General features: G+C 41.6%; 2 long non-coding RNA genes across 13 annotated transcripts in view; one reads left to right on the top strand and one right to left on the bottom strand.

The window, feature by feature from the left end:
- Window positions 1-837: 837 nt before the first annotated feature.
- LOC137863596 (uncharacterized) overlaps window positions 838-21,174 on the bottom strand; it is a 202,939-nt gene continuing 182,602 nt past the window's right edge. For 7 of the 11 annotated variants that reach the window (XR_011100988.1, XR_011100986.1, XR_011100982.1 and 4 more), the window contains 7 exons: window positions 20,394-20,512; window positions 15,815-20,300; window positions 12,123-13,861; window positions 11,426-11,562; window positions 6,773-10,966; window positions 5,656-5,770; window positions 838-1,596 (listed from right to left, as the gene is read on the bottom strand). This is a non-coding gene — a long non-coding RNA (uncharacterized lncRNA). The remainder of the gene's footprint in view (window positions 1,597-5,655; window positions 5,771-6,772; window positions 10,967-11,425; window positions 11,563-12,122; window positions 13,862-15,814; window positions 20,301-20,393; window positions 20,513-21,174) is intronic. The other 4 variants (XR_011100985.1, XR_011100984.1, XR_011100989.1 and 1 more) reach the window with 4 other exon arrangements.
- LOC137863597 (uncharacterized) lies at window positions 5,673-11,943 on the top strand. 2 transcript variants are annotated; one of them, XR_011100994.1, is made up of 8 exons: window positions 5,673-5,791; window positions 6,780-6,880; window positions 7,067-7,185; window positions 7,818-7,967; window positions 8,736-9,185; window positions 9,740-9,827; window positions 10,342-10,450; window positions 11,388-11,943. It is a non-coding gene; the product is annotated as an uncharacterized lncRNA (long non-coding RNA). The 2 variants fall into 2 exon arrangements; XR_011100993.1 differs by having other exon boundaries at window positions 8,835-9,827.

The following is a 21,174-nucleotide window of genomic DNA, read 5'->3' as shown; positions in this document are numbered from 1 at the left end:
TGTTTTATTGGTGATTAGGTGGTGGAAGAAGAGCTCTGAACTGGCTTTGAGCTCATACTGATTTGGGAGAGCTTTCTGTGCCCCAAATTCTGTAATTTTCTAAGAGAACCTAGTGTTTTACGGAGTTGCGTCTAGGTGGAGACTTGCCAAAACACCTTGCCATCTGTAGGGGATGCTCAGGCTTGGCAGTGAGCCTTTCTGCTGAAGTCCTGGCTCTGCCCTAGGTGATTATATTGCCCCCCTAAATGATGCTACCCTATTAAAGGTCCAAGCAGACCCACCTCCTTGTCTGGGATGATACCCTGCCACAGGCAAGCTGCAGGCTATAGTTACCCACTGGCTCACAAAATACTTTTCAGTAGGTGAATCAATCCAAGAGGAATCGGGATCCTCGTGAGCAGCAAGAGAAGCCCTGTTGGAGCAGCATAAAATCCAGATAGCTTCTGGGAACAACCATAACTGCGTGCACATGGAACCAAAAATGTGCCCAAAGCTGCTCAGCAGCAGTGAGCAGGGGCACTACAGGGCACGGTACCATGGATTAGCTTTGTCCTAAGAGCAGTCTGACTGCGGCAGGAGGCGGTCTCGTCCTGCTGGGCTCCCAGGGGACCCGTCTCTGCCCCCTGTGCTCGCAGCAGGGCAGCGGTGCGCTGCTGGGGCGCTCTCCTCGGGGCTGGCAGGGGTGGCAATGCCTCGCCGATTTTAGTTTGTTTTTTCTTGCCATCTAGTGGCAGAATTTGGGAACTGAAGTCACCCTTAAAGTTGTCTCAGAAGGTTCCATGGTATAATCTCATAGCACAATCACGTATCAATGAGGCTCTCGCCTCTTCCCCCCCCCCCCCCCCACAGATTTTATCTTCCATTTGGTATTATTCTTCCATTAGCTGTTGCTTTCCCACACATTCAGCCCGGAATCTTCCATGTGGAAGGGATTACATATGTTAGTTTAATAACCCATGGTTCCCTTGGTGTTTCAGCCCCTTGCATTGCACAGCTTAAAGGCAGCAAAAAAAAAAAAAAAAATCCTAAAGATGAATATCCTGTAAATTTTCTGGAAGACAATTCAGAATAGATTGAAGAGAAGCAGCTGACCAGGGACTCCAAGTGTGCTAATGTGCTATTTTTGACCTTACCTCTGTACTAGTTTAGGCAAAAGAGCACTAATTCTGCAACTAGCAAAGCTCACATTGAAGTGTAACAGATAAGTAAATATTACTGACCTTTGTTTTTTAATGACTTCCAATACAGCTATGTATCAGTGTATTTCTAAGGTGTATCTCCACTTTGTTTTTAAAGTCCCTGGATTAAAATATAAGTTCTGCCCCCAAGTATCATATGCATTCACACAGGCATACACCTGCAAACTTTCTATACCGTTGCTGACATGAAGTTCACAAGTCTTTAATCTGAAATTGAAATCTTCCAAGAACCCCTATCTGAAGCAACATGAAAGTCACCAGGCACAGACCTGTGCTTCTACCACAGAGGCAAATAATCCTGGAGATGTACTTCTATAAACTCTGCACTATCTACTGCAGCTCTCTTGAAGTTGAAGAAAATATTCCAGGCAGAAGGTCTCCATCCTTGCTGTTCTTCCTACAATAATAAAAAGGATTAGTGATGACTGTGTTTTCATAATTATAAAAAAAAACTTCAGAAATGTTTGCTGGACGTTCTATACCTTTACCATAAATCCCAGTGTCGTAGCACTTGCCTTCTGGAAATCTCTTCTTGTGGCCCTGGATCCACTATTCTCAGACCCTCTACGGCTAATCATGCCATAACTGACCAGATTGTACACATGAATATACACACACACGGTGCTGATTGATGTAGTGTAGTTTGATTTATGGCAATTGATTTTGTTGATAGTTAACAGCATTACAGCAACTAGAAGCAAGTAACCTGCAACAGGTTGCTGATCCGTGACTTTGTGTTTTTACAAAGGGCTCCTAGGGACGCATGTCAGGCAAAGGTGCTAGAGATGGCTTAGCAACCTCAACTATTTTTTTTGGGGTTTGGGGAGGAATGGAGGGGAAAGAATATGACTATTGGACAGAAGAGGGTCTTGCTGCTAAAGGTACAGTAGTAGAATAATAAACCTGTCCTTAATCATACATATGAGTGGGTGAAGATTGCAACTCAAAAGCAAAAAAGTTGGAAATTACTGGCATTAAAAAAAAAAAACAAAAAACACCACCCCTGCTATTTCTTGTGAGGCAGCACAGCTCTCTGTGCCTGTGCTGAAGAAATGTGCTTGCTGCATGCAGGAGTTTTCCATAAGGTGTGTTAGGATTTGCTACTTAACTCCTGTTGTGTGTTTTGGTTTTGTTTGTTTTTGTTTTGTTTTGTTTTTCTCTCTGTATTTATACAGTGCCCTGCCTGACTCGGGGTTGCTGGATATAATGAACGATATGGAATTGCAAAACCTGAATTTCAGAAGAAGTACAGAGGTGCCTGGGGCATAGTCTTTGCACATCTCTCCAAGGACAGGCGTTTAGTAAAGCAGTTGGAGGAAGCCTTCTGTCTCATGCAATTTGGGGTCTATAAGGCACTGTTTTACCTGCAGTCACACATGCAGAAAGCATCTTTCTGCTTCCCAAAGTTCACTATTTAATGGTTTCTTTCTGAATATTTAAATGAGAAATACAGCTGATGGAACAAGGCTAAGTGAATGGGGATAGAAAAGATGAGGTGCTTCACTATTGGTTTGGGGTGGATTTTTTGTTTTTGTGTTTTTTTCTTTTCCCCATATAAAATTTTGTCCTTTCTTCTCCACAGCATTTGATACTGCAAAGCATGCTTTTATCAGCTGCCAGAATGATGCGTGGTCTTTGGGTGTGCTCACAGAAGTGGATATGTGTAAGTGAATCTGCCCCCACCGTGTCACAGTGTGCTATTGCCTTGTAATATATCATATTCCTATGTATATAGGAATTTAAAACAGCAAACACTTCTGGTTTAAACGTGCAGTGTCCATACCAGCATTTTAGCCAGGCTCACATTGTTGTTTGGACTCTGATGTTTTTGATGCAGTGGCAGAGGAGATGTTTAATGTTCCGTCTCAATAGGCGTTTGGAGGTGAGGTGGGCTTTGGTCTGCCCGGGGAGACTAATGGTCAGTGTCCTGCCAATTGGCACAACCTCTTGAGGTCCCAGAGGGTTTTAGGAGGGAAGTGCAGTTTGCATTCACCCTGCTGGGCACCCGGAGGCTCTTGGCTTGTGGGGAGGACCCCAGCTGCAAAGGGAGTTTCACTGGTGAAGCCATGGGCACCCATGGGTGGGATGAATCCAGTTCCTTGTTCTGCTTCAGACATGCATGGTTCAGATGTCTCCATACAAAGCTTTCACCCAAAGCTGTGTTTGTAGGCTTTAAAGAGAAATAAGCACTTCTAGAAGATGACTCCTTCCAGTCACTGCAGGGAGAGATGTGTTGTGCTTTGGGAGTGGTGTAAAATCCTGTCTGTCCCTCTTCTCAGCCTGTGACTTTCTTAGGTCAGGCAAACCATTAATCTATTTTGTGCCTTAACTCGTTCATGATGATAAATAGAAAGTATGTCAAAAGGGCTTTGCTGCATTATAATGAAGTATTCTGTATTTCCATCACACTTTCCTGCTTTGCATCGTGCCATGAGGTTAAGACCATAAAAGCCATGTAGGAGATTCCGACTCCCCCTTAATGATCTTTAACTTCTTCAAATGGTTTTTGTAAATCTTAGCTTACGTTAACTGCTAGCCTATATTTATGGCTCAGCAACCATAAGCAAGTTATAGCTGATAAATGAGGCAAAAGCTAAAAAGGGAAATTTTCTGACATCACAACGGATTTAAAAAAAATCATTTGCATCTATTCTGGGAACTCAGCTGCCATGCTGGCACTACATGCATTGTCGCTGCAGCTTGAAGAGCTGTCGTAACTGTATGTGGAGGATTCAGGCAAGCAGGATTCAGTTTTGTCCCTGCTATCCCATTTCCTACAATAAAACACCTGTAAATTGGAAAGAAGTAAAGCCCAGCCAATGTCTGGGGTGAGGGCAGTTGTTCTAGCAGCCTTAGCAGTTTCTTACAGTCGTATCCAGCACTTAAGGCTACTTCTCTATCATATCTGCCTCCATTTTGTGTTTTCACTCCAAAGGGCAGCACAGCTCTGCCAAGAAGCAATGCTGCTTGGTGGTGCTGATGCCTAAAACAGCATAAGAAAAGTGTGGCCACCTTCTTTCCAGTTCCTCTGGCAGCAGGACTGGGTGGCTGGGTACTACAGGGACTGCCCTGTGTCTCTGGGCTGATTCTGGAGATGTGGGTTTAGCACATCCCACTTCATGCACGTGGCCAGCACTGAAGAATGGTAACTTAGCAAAAAACACAGAGCTGGCTTTTAAAACTGAGACATGAAAAATAAGTCAAGTGCACTTCATGCTTCTCTTTCAATAGCTTTCTTGCTAAAAACACTACCATGAGAAAAACATCTTTCTGCCAACCAGTGCTGTACAAAAATGTAGCATGCAGGCATCTCGAGGCCTGCAGAAGCCTTCAGATGCTTACAGTTTGCTGGCTATACTAATGTTTTGCCTTGCCTGACCTATCTCCCCAGGGCAGCAATAAATATAACCAGTTTTAGTCCACTACTTGGCTGCTAATAGTCCACTTGTAGATCTCAGTCCCAGCTGGGCCTGCTTCTGCCCAAAGGCGGTTGTGTTCAGTAAGTGGCTGCGTGCATTTGCGAACAGCCACTTACAATAGAAGCAGGTGGCTGCCATTTTTCATGCAAGAAAGCTCTTTGGAGAAAAGGAAAGGAGGGAAATGGAAAGAAGAAGGGGGAAAAAAATGCAAGGCATCTATGAGAGGAAAGTCTCTGTGCTGCCCTGGTTAAAATGGATAGAGACAGAAAGTGTACGTAAATTAAAAGATAAAGAGAAGCACTTTCTCAGGACATAGGAGGGAGAGGAAGAAATGCTGCTTCCCTGCCAACCACAGCATCCAGGACAACCCTCTCTGTTTTCAATTTCCATCAGTATGCAACACCTAAGTATTTTGCAGTGAAGCTGCAGCCCCCTGTACAGCTAATTTAAGCCTCCTGATTATGACTTCCTTCAGTGAGTTACCTTGTCTTGACAGCTTACAAGGAGTAAGTATTTTCCCTGAGGTGCTGCAGACCAGAGGTGGAAACCTGCAGCTAAGCACAAAGAGAGAAAATGGCAAGAAATCACTTCGCTGCAAGCTTCAGAGCTCTTCTTCCTTGAGTAGGCGAAAAAGGAAACTTCTAAACTGCCTGTCACATCCTCTCACTGGTAACAGCCATCACCTGGAAAGGGGACAGCACCGAGCTCATCTCTGGAAAGAAACAATAGAGGGAAAGTGCTGCAGAATGTTCTTGTTCAATGCCACTGCTGAGCAGGAGCTGGGTTTTTTGTATCAAAGGAAATTCTGCTATTTTTATTTATTTTTTAATGCATAAGTGTCAAAAATGAAGTCTTTGAAATGTCTTTGCCTTGTGACAAGTTGGGGGGAGGCACTATCAGTCTATCAAAAGACTTGATTTTGTTGTAATATTACACTGAATTCCAGTCTCTGTTCTGTTCTACTACTCAATACCTCATCTATATGCCCACATCATTTATTTACATGAGCAGATTAGAGAGGGTGGTTAGCCACTAACCTTTGACTTCCCTTTCACTACCGCCATCTGAAGGCATCACACGAAGCCCCCAGGAGCTGGAAGCAAACCAACGCCTGTGGTTCTTCACTTGGTGGTAGCTGACCCATGGGTCTCCCTGCAAAGGGACAGCACAAAGGTAAAAGTTTACATAGGATTGAGGGGAAAATGGAACTGAAAGGATTTTGAGAATGACAGAAAAAGTATTGCAGTCTTGCCCTGCTCTTATCTTCCTTCCCTTTGCTGTTGGTTGATGTTAGGAGATACTGGGACCGGTGAACAGTGGTGTGAGTCATTATGATGCTCTCAAACTTAGAATTTTGTCTTATGAATTTTATACAAGTATTCTTTACTATAAAAAAGTACTTTACTTTTGGAAAGTAAAAGATGAATTCTTACGAAATACTTTAACTGATGTGTTAGAGTATTACCAACTAAATGTTTTTCATTCATCTTTTAGAATAAAATGTCAGTTTTGCATGTTGATATTCCATAATTTCACAAGATGTTTTTACCTCTAAGCACACATCATTTTTGAGCCACAGTCAGTCCTAGGTCAGGAATTTCTCAGAACAGTGTTTAACATCAACTCCTTAAAAAAATGAAATGTGAAAAGCTATCCTGGGTGCAACTAAGATTTGAATGAGTTGTAAATGCTAGTTGTACTGGTGTGTAGATCATGTCATTCCAAAATAACTGCAAAAAGTGCACTTTTCAGGGATGTCTGGATTGGGGGAACCTGCTTGAGCTACCATAAGAGGGATTTTTCTAGTTATGAGTATCTCATGACTCTGGTAGTCAGAGGGTACAGAGGCTTCCCTGCTCCTCAAAGGGCTGAGGTTAAGACTGACAGTTGGCTATTCCCACTGTGGATTTCATAGCTGGAAAGTACAGCCCTGCTTGTTCATCACTTCTGGGCAGGAGTGTTCAACACCACTGGTTGTGTGTTCACACAACACGCAGCTGCTCCTTGCTCCTTAGCAAGCATTGGCTGGGCTGAACACGGAGGGCTATGCTTTACAAACTGGGATGCGTGCTGAGCAAAGAAGGGTCTCTGTGCAAGCTCACCAGTGATTCTGTCTCCATGAACAAGTACAAAATCTGTTGTTGTGTACCTTACCTTACAGGGAGTCTGAAGATTGATGGAGATGTCAGAAACTGGCTGGAGCACACCCAAAGCAGCAGGAAGTTGAAGATTGCTGGGGTGTCCTCACTTTCTAAATCACAGGTGATAATTTCATTATTACTTTTGCAGATGTATCTGTGGGTATCCAAGCAGTAGATTTCTTCTTTACTCTTCTAATTGGGATGAAGAAATAAGAGGCTTTTTTTATTCACTGGGATTCGGTGAGGATTGTGGAGATGAGATGGATGCTATTGCTCTGTCAGACCCTAACAAACTCTTTCCTTCCAGGGAGCTGTGAGCTGCTTTTCTGCTTGGGCTGGACTGACCTGCAGCTGCCTGGAGCTCTGCAGCAGCACCCAGAGCATGAACATGGGGCAGTGACAGACCCTTTGGACCTTCCCTGCTCAGTAAGTCTAGATCTGCTTGATGCATGATAGATTGAGACAGCACAGAAAGCAGTCATAGGCAAATCACACAGTTTGAGAGTCAGCAGAGCTCTGGAAGGAACAGCCTGATGAGAGCCACACTGAGCATTACCTCTGCCATTCTGGCCATGCCCAGTTGCTGCTTACTAACAGAGGGAGGAGAAAACTTTTTTTTTTTTTTTCCTCCCAGCCTAGATCAGCTGAAGCCAGTAACAAGCTTCCATCCTTCAAAAAATTATGTATAACTCAAAAACTATGAGACTCAGGGATTAACACTAATTGTATTAATATTTGCTCAGCAGATTAGCTCTGAAGAGCTGATAATTCATCAGCTCTTTGTTCACTGTGGTTTAGTGCCCATAAATTCCCTCTCTGGATGTGGCTTGCTGCAGCATTTCTGTCTTTTGAGGTCAATGTGATGAGCTGCGTGGGTGTTTTTAAGCACGAATCACATGCAAAAGGCTTATTTTTTTCTGACATACTAGAGAGCTTTTTTTTAATAATAATAATAAAAAAAACCTCCAACTTCCTTTTCAATTGAAAAACAGTGCAAAGTTTCATATTCGTTGATTTATTCTCTGTGCTCAAGAGCTGTGTAATTTTTCATTACATAGAAAGGGCTGGTGTTGTATGGTTTCAGAAGAGATGTATCCAGTTGTTACAGAAAAGGGAAGCTGCCTGGGTGTTGGGTCACCTCCCACCTGCAAGAAGCTTCATCTTGATTAAGAAGTGGAGCAGCCTCCCAGAGCCATGGGCCCTTCTCTGTAAGTTGCATGGATATACATTATTCTGTTGGTGCTGTAGTGACTTCATTTTGGGTCTAAGCTAGCAGTTTGGTCATTTTTTCTGTGCTGTTTGTGTTGTCATTATTTAAACTGGGAGTTGTCTGACTGAAGCTTAGGTCTGTTTGATGAGTATAGTGACCCTGGGGCCACAAAAATTAGCCTCGCATGTTACCTGCATCTGTGTGCAAAGGAAAGGTAACGGTTGCTGAAGCGAAGATAGAGCCTCAAAGGCAGAATAGGGATTATGTTCAGCTTGCATGGTCTTCACTTTCTGGTGGACCATGTGCCCAGTGCAGAGAATATAGCCATTGAAGGCAGTTGTCACAGGGAGGTGGAAGAGCCCTAGTTTGCCATGGCTGAGCCTGTGACGCTGGTCCTTCTTGCTTTGATCAGCTGAATTACAACCTGCTTTGTGGTGTTTGTGGGCTTGCTGTGTCTTTCAGGAAGTCAGGAAATAGATTATGTATGTCTTCAATCATAGCTCAATTACTGAGCACTGCTGACTCCACAGGGATGCTGGGGGCCCCTACCTCTGGCTTTTGTGCCTTGGGTACCTGAACTGAAGCACGGATATTCACAGTTTCTCAGTTTAATTCCAGCTAATGTAGGCTTTGGGGTTTTACATTGGTTAAAATGACACTTGTAGGATTGGAAAGCATAAGTGCTTGAAGAAGAGATATCATCAGGTATTAAACTCTCATTTGAAAGTTATAAATCCTTAGGCAAATAATATCTTTTTTATTAAAGGAACACTGGCAAGCATCACCCTGATACTATATTTAGCTTTTAAATTAAGCGTTGTCTGAGATCTTCATTTGCTGAGTGGCCTAAACCCCTTGTCTGCAGCACTGAGGCAATAAGTGCTGTATCTGTGAAGAGCTCTAGGACCTGTGGAGACTGATGTCAGAGCAATGCTGGGAAGAGGCTGCGGAGCTGCAGTGCCCTTGGGGTGAGATGTTTAGCTGCTTTTAAGGTAAGTCATGGTCCGCAACCTCTCTTCCATCTTTCACCTTCTGGAGTGGAATAGTTATGAAGAAGCTTTTAGTGTCTGCATGTGTTAATACTTAAATGTTTGGGCATCCAGACTTATGTTTCTTTGTGACTTGGAATGCTGAATATCTTCTTCTTTGATTCAGGAAAGAGAGACTGTGAGGAAAATGGACACATTCAGCCTTTTGAGTAAGAAGTATCCTAGAGGTAAGGTGAAGCAGGTTGGGGGGACATGCAGACGACACACAGGGACATGTGTCACCTTTAGTACCTTGCTGGTGTGGCTGCCAGGCAGAGGAATAAGCTTTTTCAGATGTATTTCTGTAGTGTTTGGTGTACACCCGGAGCAGATCTACATGTATACAGACCGTGCACTGAGCAGTGGCAGAGGGATGGGAATACGGTAACAGCTTCTTGGCATGAGGGTACCATTAGCTGGCACAGCTTCTGAGCTGTGCTGCTCTGTGCCCTCCACTGAGTCAGTACAGCTTCCTGAGGACAAGAAGGCAATTGTTAAATAGGCACCAGTTTCTGAACCGTAGTGGGTAATGTCATAAAATCCCTGGGTATGTTACCTAATGGATCTTGGTATGTCCTAGGCTCACAGCTGTATCCCACTAGCTATGAGAGATACCCAACACACAGAACATGGTGCATCACTAGAGGAATTAAAAGGGGTGCCCATGATGGGTCAGAGGTGTTTCAGCTTGAGAAGGGTCACTCTTTCCCTTTTCTTACAGGAAAGTATCCTTTTCTTACAGGAAAGTATTGGTGTGGAGAAAAGCATGAAGAGGAAACTTTTGGACACCTTGGAACTTACAAAGAATTTCTTAAGCTGCCATCCAGCAGGTAGGTATAAATGCTTCCTAGACATTTGTATTTCTTAGGATACATCTCACAGGCCTCACTTCTGAGCACAGCAAAGGAAGCAGGAGCCATCCTTGTGTTTTGCCACGAAACCAGATGCTCATGTCCAGCTCAGTTATTGCAGGCTGTAGCACTGGCTGTGGGCTGACGACTGCCAGAAGGGGACTGCAAAGCTTTCTGTAAGATTGTCCCATACCCTTAGTATAAATATATATATTGCATAGTGCAGAAAAGACCACAACCTGACTCTAAATTACTCTGTTCTTAGGATATCCATGCATATCACCTATTTAAAGACTTAACATGTTACTGAAATGATGCTATCCTGGATGAAACTCAGGCTTGTGTTGTAAGCAGGGGAAAAAAAAAAAAGGAATGTGTATGGGCACGGGAGCTGCCAAGGGGAAATCTCACTGAAGAGTTACTTCCTTCTGGCTGCAATTTTGCTTTTTGCCTTTTTTTTCCTTCTTCTCACAAGAACCTTTTGTCTACACAGATGATGCTGTGTCAGTGCAGCAGAGATGGAAAGAGCTTGAAGCCTCAGCCAGAAGCAAAACCCCAAGCCAGACAAGGAGTGCTGGAGGATACAGAAGAGCCCCGAGCCGGTGAGTGAACAAATCTAAATCCTAACGCCAGGGACGCACAGCAGAAGCAGGGCATGGCATGGCTGAGGCAGCCTGCTAGAGCAGCGCTCTTACCTTTGGGAGCATCCTTGTTGTTTTGCCTACTTACTTTAAACTGAAGTGCAAGGCCCAGGTGTACCTGTATGGGTTGCACAGCCCCATTCCAGCATGAGATACCCTCCTGGTGCTAGGACAGAAGAACTTGTCTTCTTCTGAGGCTATTTCTTCAGTCTCTTGTAACTAGGTGGTGCAACCCCTCTTCACAGAGTGTTAAGCTTTCTCTTTGCTTGACTGACTGCACTGTGGGTAGAGTGAAAGTGCCTGGAGCATCCACACTTCATGTTTTCATATTCTGAAGACCAGGCTCTAGACTTGTCCCTAGTTGCAGTCTCTGCGTTACCCAGGAAAGAGGTATTTTTGGACACACAGGTACTTGTTGCTGTTGAAGAACCCATAACTGATCTCTTGGCAAAGTTTTGACTTGCTGTTTGGGACCATCTGGAGATTTAAAAAAAAAAAAAAAAAAATGAGCTTGTTTTCCAGATAACTCTTCAGAAGAAGCAGTCGCTAGACTTGATGTGCATTCATTACACATCAAGAAAATGCTGCAGAAGTAAAGAAGCAAGCCCTAAAGCATTTACTTCTTGCAGCACATTTTGTGTTACCCTCAGGCTCTGCCTCCGGCAGCCTGCACTCCCCTCACTCTGGAGCTGTTCCCACAGGAAAAGCCAAGAACAAATCCCATGTTAGCAACATACAGCATCATTTGTGCTCTTGGAAATCACATTTGGAGAAAACCACAACTAAGCCAACAGGACACTTGATTTGTTTAATGTACTACTAATATTAATTAGTAAATAAGTAGTGATTGATTGAGGCTTACTTATTTAAATAATTTAATTATTGTTTCCTATTGTAGAAGAATCCCAGCTCTCAGAACAAGAAACGACAGCTCACCTTGCTCCTCAGCTGCTGCTTGCCACCCATGTCTGTGTTGGGAAGATCACTGCTGTGCTGCCAGAGCTGAGAGGTAGCAGCTGCCGGTCACATTTGTCTCCCAGATGCATCACTCCTCTCCTTTCAGCGCATCACAGCTGGAAAAGGAAGTGGCCTCCCACTGTTTCCTTCCCTCCCTCCCTCCCTCCCCTTTTACAAATGATGTTATTGTACCACCTTGACTCTTTCCTTGTTTTTACAGGTAGTCCTGACAGTAATAACTCCAGCTACTTCCATTAACAGGTTCTATCTGGAAACCTATAAATTACTGTCATAAACTGATATCCATGTCACTGTTTTAATATGAATTGGAAAGTACTGGAAAGTGAAAAATCCCTCTGTTTTCTTTTCCTTGTTGGAGTGTTGAGGGAAGCAACTACCACTCAGACATGTAAGTTAATCTCTGGCTTTCCACCTTTCAGAGCTTGAAAAAAGAGTCTTAGCTCCAATTAGGTCTGAGTGCCCTGCCTACACTTCCTTCCCCCCAAAACTGCCACCTTAATCTCTCAGTGTGGCCAAAAAATGGCTTTGTGGAGTGAAATGCACTGAGCTGGCTGGGCAGTGGCAGTGCAGGGAAGCACAGCCCTGCTCTCTCAATGTGAAATGGTCCAGCAGAGCCTAAGGACAGACTGGCTTGTTTATCCAACAATTCACTTACCTGCAGTCTTCAGCATGCAGGGCATGGCTTAAGCTCTCTCACATCTCCAGGGAGGCTGAAGTACACCTGGTCTCTTCCCCACTAGACCCTCAACAAGACTCTGTACAGTGCAGCTGCTGGAGGCTCATGGTGCCCTGCACCCCAGGCTCTGCTGGGACAAGGGTCCCAAACTCCTCTGGGAGCCCTTCCCAGCACAGCTCAGCTCTGGCAGGGACTGGAGAGCTGCCCAAGCATTGAAAATCCCGTTTTTCCTGCTGGAGAATTGAGACAAGGGAGAAAGCTAACAATCAATCCAGATCAGAAGGCTTCCTATTCATTAAGCTGTTACTACTGAGGTAATCAAGTTCTTACTGTGCCCTGCAGCCTTCTGTCAGCCACATGATGGCAGAAGAAACAAAGATCTGCTTTTAAAATAGCTGCCGCAAATAGGGGAGGTACCTGCCTCTGGATGTGCTGCTGAAAATACACTTGTCTCTTACAAGCCCAGAACCCAGCAGGAAACCAGCCTGGTCAAGAAAAGGGGGTGGGAGGGGGCTGTGCTACCTGTCAGTTCATCTATAGCATCTCCACAGAGAGGTCACAGCTGCATTTCTCGTGCAGAAAGCCTCACATCACATCATCATAGAATATCCCGAGTTGGAAGGGACCCATAAAGATCATTGAGTCCAACTCCTGGCACCACACAGGTCTACCCAAAAATTCAGACCATATGACTAAGAGCACAGTCCAAACACTTCTTAAACTCCAAGAGGCTTGGTGCAGTGACTGCATCCCTGGGGAGCCTGTTCCAGTGCATGACAACCCTCTCAGTGAAAAACCTCTTCCTGATACCCAGTCCAGATGCCACACAGGACCCCTGTGAGTCTCCACATCACCCAGTGACCAAAACAGCATAAAAAAATATAGCTCCAGTATTTCATAACAACAGGCAACTGGAAATTCAACAGCACAAGGCCCTGAGCCACCTGACAGAACCAGACCTGCTTTGTCCCGCAGGCAGTTGGATGAGTGACCTCCAGAGGTCCCGTCCAACCCGAATTACTCCATGGACCCATCTGTTCCAGGTCAACCTCTGCAGACAGCTCTGCCCCATCCATCTCTGCACACTCTGCCTTTGACAATGAGGTGTCAGACAAGATGGGTTTGAACTGGAGGGGCAGTAGAGGTCACAGGTTATCTCCTTACTACAAAACTATTGCTTTAAAAGCCCACAAGCTATGCTCACAGCCTGGAACAACAATGCTTTTCCTTCAATCACCTCACAGGGAAGAAAATCCAGACGCACCAAGTCACATTCAGGAGATGTCTTTTCAAAAGAGACAAGCTCCGCAGTAGAGCCCTAGGTGCTCAGAGTAACAACCTCTACATCAAGCCATCATAGCATGAAAAAAATGTACTGCCCACCATCATATGAGAGAAATCCAAAGGGCTGTCAACATTTACAATTCCAATGACTGTCTATGCCACCAAATACCATGAAATCCAAAAAATAGCCTTACCATATGCTGGTTCAATTGCATGTTGTTCCAAAGACAAGATGCGTGTTGGTCAGCCTTTCACCAGCCACACAACACAGGAGAAACATCAGCATGTGTCTCCAGGGCTGGGGGGTGAAGCCGGTCCTTTCTCTTCTGCCATGTCACATCCATTCCTCCTGAGGTACCGAGCACCATCTGAGTGAGGAACCAATGCTCAAAAGCCTGCGCTGCTGCCAGCACTTCAAAAACAGTTGCAGGACACTGCAAATAACAACAGTATTTGAAGAAGGGTCTGATGGACAGTTCAGTTCAGAAAAGCTCCTGTCAATAAAGGCAGCCTCTGAGTAGCTCTCATTTACTCTCCCACTCATGCCCCTGGAGGTCTAAAGCTAACTGACCACTGCTAACCAGCACCAGTTTCTGGTTTATTCTGCTGCCGTGGGCTTACACCAAAGGCTCAGAGGCTTGTTATTCTCTGAGGGGATTTTGTTTGCCAATGAAATTAACTGTAACTGCTTACCATAATGTGCCAACTGAATTGGTTTCAGCCTAAGTAAAAACAGCAGTCTGCCTCTTCATTTCAAAGAAGCAAGTAAAAGCTCTCTGCACAATTTTTAGGTCTCAATGAAAAGACTTTGAGGCAGCTGCTCCCCAGACTGGTTCCCAATGCAATGAGGAAAATATTATTCATTCTTCAGGAGAAAAAAAAATCTGCTAAAAGGCTATTTATATATATATATATATATATATATATGAGATATATTATATTATACATTAAACATATATGAAATATAATACACAATATATAATATATAATATATTCTATTATATTATTATATATTACATATTATATTATTATATATCATATATTACATATTACATTATATATTATATTGTACATTATGCATATTTATGTATATATACAAATACTTTTTATATATACATATATATATTTATATTTATTTATATATAATGTAAATATAAAATATAAAATTATATTAAAAATATATAAAATATAATATAATTAAATATATATAATGTATATATAATACATGTTATATTTATATTATATTGCATATAATATAAATAGAAATAATATATAAAAAATAAATATAAATATATATTACATAATTTTATGTAATATATAATATCCATAATATTATATATGAGATATTATATATAAGTATATATTATATTATTATAATATATAAAATATATACATTATACATATTTAATACATTATATATATTATATTTATATTATCTATATTATATATTGTATATTACATTATTTATATTTATTGTATATTATATATGTATTTATTATTATATTATATATTATTATATACTGTATTATATATGTTTATATGTATTTAGTATATATTATATATATTATATTATATATTATATATATAATATTATTGTATATTATACAATATTTATGATTATATATAATTTAATATATTATATTATATTATAATATAATATATAATATATAATGTATAATATATAGTATATATTATACATTATATGTTATTATATATAATAATATATTATATTATATATATTACATTTATATATTATTTTTGTTATATTATATATTTATATTATATATATTATATATCAAAATATTTATGTATTATATATAAATCCTCCTTTTTAATATATATACATATATATATTTATATTTATTTATATATAATGTAAATATAAAATATATGTAAAATTATATGAAAAATATATCAAATATAATATATATCATATAAATATATATTATATTCATATTATATGTTATATATAATATATATTATAGTTTATATTTTATATATTTTTATATTATGTTATATAATATATATATTATTTATATCCTGTATAATATATTATGTATATTTAATATTATATATATTGTACATATATATATATATACAAATCCTCCTTTTCAATATATATACATATATATATTTATATTTATTTATATAAAGTGCCTATCGCCGAATTGATAAACACTCTTTGGATATACTCTGACGGCTGGGTTAGAACAGGAGTTGGCCTGTTAGTACCTCAGCACTTCTGTTTCCAACAGAAAAAAATAGAATTTCCAATAGAAAAAAATTTCCAATAGAAAAAAAGAAAAATCAACAATACTTTGATCCTTTAAAATAGTCCCCAGATGAAGTCCCTTCTGAAAACTCTGAGAAGCACAGAGCTTACTTACCTGCACATCCAGGACTCCAAGGGCCAACACATGTAGGAGCCTTCTGCCACTGCCCAGCCCCAATATCTCCGCCAGCAAGCTGCTGTAGCAAAGCAGGACATCAGGACATCATCCCTCCTGGCCATACCGGACTCCAGATGTCTCTCATCTGGCAGATGATCTCACATAGGGACATACATTACAGGGTAAGATGTAAAATTAAGGCAATAAAAGTTGAGAGAGGATCTCACACAAGGGGAAGGTGCTGTTTAGCTGTGGTCTCTCTAACCAAGGTAGTACAACTCTCACAGCTGTAAACTTCCACAGATTTCATCTGTTCAGACACAGCTGGGCAGGGTGTGCAGAGGTGTGCTGGGGACAACTATCAGCTTATGTGCACAAGCACTGGGCAGGGGAGGAGATCAAGATGTGCAGGACAAAGCCGCTTAGACTTCACATGCCAGCAGGCCCATAGCAACTCAGTGGCTACCAGGATTTGGAGCAAAAACTGCCGTCAAATTCCCGAAACAGTTTTACTAGGCCTTTGACCTGGGCCCTGGAATGTGTCTAGCAGCATGCACACCATCACACATCTGTCTCACTGGGGGCTGGCTCTGCACCGCAGAATGATGATGCTTCAGGGTACACAACAGTCATACTGAAATGCTGACTTTTCAGACACTTGCATACAGAGCCCCTAGCATGCACTTTGACAGACAAAGCAGGGCTGCTGTTTTCATGAGCCACAGGAACAGAGTGTTGTACTCCTAAACCCTCCAAAACTAGACTAGCAGCTCACAGCTGAGGCAAGGTAGCCCATTCAACAGCCAAGATTTTTGTGTCACTGTGTGGAACAGATGATTCACTATAACTTCCTTACTCAAACAAAAAAATGCTATTTTTCCAGAGATATGCAAAGCTTCTGGCTTGCACATAACATACATTGCTGGGACAGTCTAACAAGCTTTGTTTTTCACAGCTGTGACTTCTCATCACAACAGTGGTTAAATTGCACCTCAAACACTCAGTTTCTTCTTCACGATTGTCTAAGCTGACTTCTATAAAAGAATGAAGAGGTATCAGCATTCATACTGAAATTACATCACATCAACCTGGTCTCTACTGAGATTCGGCAGCAGCTAACAGCCACAAACAAGCATCTTTTAGCTCAGCTGTTAGACCATTCCCTGCCTGCAGCGAGGGCCAGCTGCTCTCTTAGACAGGGAGCCAGGATCTAAGGGAATAATACATGTGGCAGGACAGGACCTCACCAGCCAGGACTCATCCCACCATCCCAGGGCAGGAGCCAGGCAGGCCAGAGGGGCAGTGAGAATCAAGCAAGAGCCCAAATCACCAAACACATCTGTGGGAACAAGGCAGATCCAAGGTTAAATTGGGAAGCCAAGCCTTAGGTTAGGGTCAGGTCCAGCAACAATACCTAGGGCCTGACAAAACCCTAGGGTGGCCAAGCAGGGCCGTGGTGATGAGGCAGATCCAGTGCCACTCCTGGACATTAGCCTGGGCTACCAGCTCACTGAGCAACAGGACTGAAGCACAGGCAGCAACATAGCTGCAGCTAAAACAAAACCCATCTTCCCTCCCCAGCAGCTCGAGCAGGTACTGAAGGTCTGGGGTTGGGCTGAAATAGGGTTCCCAATCCCTGGGGCAGGGTGTGGACAGGAGGCCACAGGTGAGGCTGTTCAGGATCATTAAGGCCCATTGGTGCCATCTGGGCTCTGACACTCATTGATCAAATTGGTCTGCAAGATCATATACTGCTGAGAGAGTCCTGGCTGCCAGACAGATCATTTTTAACACATCATTTTTTTTTTTTGCCATTCATCTTTTAAAACAGGAAATTAATATCCTCAATTTATATGAATTAAGATTTTCTTCAGATTAATAGTGGTGATTAGCTGCTCTCTACCTGCTGAAATGATTGTCTAAAGGCTTAGGTTACAAAATTTCACAAAATTTTGGTACTTGTTTTAGATCAAGCACTTATGAACAATGTCAGTATAATAGACATCTAAGTAGTTTCTTACAAGAAAAAAAAAAGAAAAAGAAAAAGAAAAGAAAAAAGTAAAAATAACTTTTTAAAGCTGCTTTGAGCTTGCATGATAGAGCCTGCTCTGCCAGTTCTGCTCTGGGGCTATCTATTGCACATGGCATGACTAGAATTCTGCTTCTGGAAATGAAATGAAATAATAAAATAAAATAAAATAAAATAAAATAAAATAAAATAAAATAAAATAAAATAAAATAAAATAAAATAAAATAAAATAAAATACCTTCTGTTCTTGTTTGAAAAACCCAAGCAGAATAAGATTCAGGCAGTGACTCCTTTTCCCTAGACAGACTGTATTAATCCCACCAGCGCTCCTCCCTCTGTGGCATTGTGGACATCAGTGACAGCTACAGAGAGCATTAACTGAGCTCTAGGTTTTAGCTGAGCAGTTAAAAATAAGTTTGGAGGTGAAGTTAATTGAAAATATCACTGCCTGCCCCAAAAGCGCCTCGCTCAGTGCGATGCCTGCGGCAGGTGGCGCTCCCCATCCACAAATACAACAGAGCCGGTCACCGGCTGCATGCTGAAAAACAGAAGCTGGGTGAAAAAAAGTGTGTTTCCTTCCCTTCCCAGCTGCAGTGAGGAGCCCCTCGCTCTTATCCCTACGGAAGCCACAAACTGGATCCAACCCTCAGCTGTTAGAAATAAAGGCAGGATTAGTGGTGGCATTGGACACCTAGAGCCTTTTGGACAGCAAAATGAGAAGGGTAAACTTCAGGCATTTTGTGTTCTCAGAAGTCTGGGGTTTTTGGCAAATACAGCCACACAGATCAGCAATGCTGCCTCCTGTAAACTGAAATGCCCTCTTAATTCCCCTGAAAAGAGAAAGACATGAATGCAGTAGAGAATAAATAAGAAATGGTGCTAAACATGGGAACATTGTGCTGTCATGAGCAATTATCACCCTAAACATCACTGCTGGCATTCAGCATCAGGAATTGGTGACCTATGATAATGAAAACCCTTATGCTGACTTCCTCAGGTGGAGGCTTGCCTGATTTCTTTAGATGAATAAAAATTAAAATGTAGTAGAAATTTGGTGACAGACATGGAATACATGTATGAAACATATCAAGAAAAAATCACATGCACTATTGTACAAATATATCCAGCTGATTTCCCTGTGCTTTTCCAACTTTCACAGAAGTTTGGATTCTGAGGGCTATGATGGGTAACATTAGGTTGATCTAGTCTTATCTCCTACATATACAGATTACACAGTTTTTGACAGAAACTGAATTAAATGTATCTTGGAGATGGATTCCAAACAATGACAATCTTTCTCATCCAAGCAAGATAGTTCAATGCACCAGTTCAATCTTGCTGGTAGGAAATGGCACCTTCACTGAACGTAGCAAGTTTCTGCTTCCAGCTGTTAAACCAGACTAGGCCTTTTGTCAACATAAACAGCAAGGTCTCCTTTCCAACTCTTGTTTTATAAATAACTCAATGGACAATTTACCTCTTTACTATGGTTTAATAAACTGAAAAGAGACAGTTTCTCAATTTAACTTTAAAGACTCATTTTTTTTGTTTGTTTGTTTTTGTTGGTTTATTATTATTATTTTTATTTTTAATTTTTTTTACATTCCCCTTTCAAGTTCCTTTGAAATCTCTCAAGGTATTCCAGATCCTCCTACAAATTTCTATGCCAGAACTGGGCTCCCTTTCAAATACACAAGATCCTTTGTTTGATTTTTTTTTTTTCTTTTAACTAAAATACTGCAGCTTTGACATAGTCCTCCACTGACAAGCACGTGCAGGCCTCTGTACACGACAAACCCAGTCACTGCAGTTCCACCTTTGGGAAATGCTGCCAGTGAGCTGCCATCTGCAGTGGTGCGTAGCAGACCACATCGACAATCCCTGAACAGCACCTCTGCACAAGAGGAGCACAGCAGATGAGAAGCAAAACCAAAACAAAAAGTGGCAACCAAAACATCTTTAAGTCGCATCATCAATTGGATGTGTTTCATTGATTACAAACTTACAACATTAAACAAGTAGCAGCACTTGCGAGCTCTTTTTTTTTCACATTATTTTGCCTACCATCTGCAGTGAGCTGACATTTGTAGGTCAACGTAGTTAAGAAGGACAACAAAGCCAAACCAGGTGCAAATTTGTGTGCCTTCACTTACTGAAGGGAAATGACTGACTAGAAGCAGTAACATACTTTGAGAAACTATCAAACTTACTCAGTGTTATTTATTTTTCCCTTTCCTTGGGATTGGCATTTTGGGAAACAAAATTCCTCCTTGGTGTTGGTAGCTATTAAGCTTTGCTCAGCCCCATGTGTCAAGCAAGCAAGCACAACCATCTGGAGAATCTCTTTGCTTTGAAACCTCTTCCTTGCCTGGACTGAGTCCGTCCTTCCTCTGTGGTGCTGCTCTTTGTGCACTGCACAGCTGCCTCTATTGACTCCTGTGACTTCCTTGGGTACTGCGGGAGATGGAGACAATTTCTACTTGGGTTAATTAGAAGAAAGAATTTTTAGCAGGAAGAACAAACAGCAGATGGATGAATGTGACTTACGTCTCCAGACCTAGGAACAGGAGCCATGCTGTAGGACTGTTTCTTACGTCTTTGTGTCACCCACACCATGTTTGTTCCTCAGACCACACAGGCCACCAGCAATGCAGGTCTTCTACATCCTAAAGCAAAACACAATCAAAGCAATACTATAAAGAGAAATGGAAGTTTTTTGGCACTCAAGAAGACAGAGGAAAAGAAGTGGTGTGGGGAGGGAGCAGGTGAATTTACTCTACAGCTGCTTCAGAGCATGAATAAGACTATTTGTGCTACTGGCACATTTTATATTCATGCATCTGATACTGAGCCATTTGTGCAGTGTCACTACTAGGAATTAAGAACTAGGAATAACAAATTGTGCTGTTGGTCAGACACGTCTGGAGAAATCCCAACATATATTTGTGTGCTTAAAGCAAGTGACCTGACCAGAGCCAGAAAGTTAAACTGAAGCTGAGAAGTCTCCACATTGTAAAACATTTAAGTTGGCAATACTGGGCCAAATTTACTCTTGTGACAAGCAGCACAATTGTCCTTCAGTAGACATACTTCTATCAAACCCCAAAATCATCTCTATCACTGTTTATAATTTAGTTTGTTTAGTACAGCTATAGAGCAGAGCTTAACATGTCCTTTCCAAAAGCACATTTTCCATTAAGTAACTTTTTTTCAAACAAATAACTTTTCATGAGAAGATGAGGGAATCTGCCTAATGAAATATTGACTCCCCCGATACATATTAAATTTTCAAGCATCATTCAACAACTCTGAATTGACTAATGGCCAT

This window comes from Anas acuta, chromosome 13 (genome assembly GCF_963932015.1).
Source record: "Anas acuta chromosome 13, bAnaAcu1.1, whole genome shotgun sequence".
NCBI lineage: Eukaryota > Metazoa > Chordata > Aves > Anseriformes > Anatidae > Anas > Anas acuta.
Note: the sequence above shows the minus strand (reverse complement) of the source record. Positions and strands in the feature narration are given on the sequence as shown.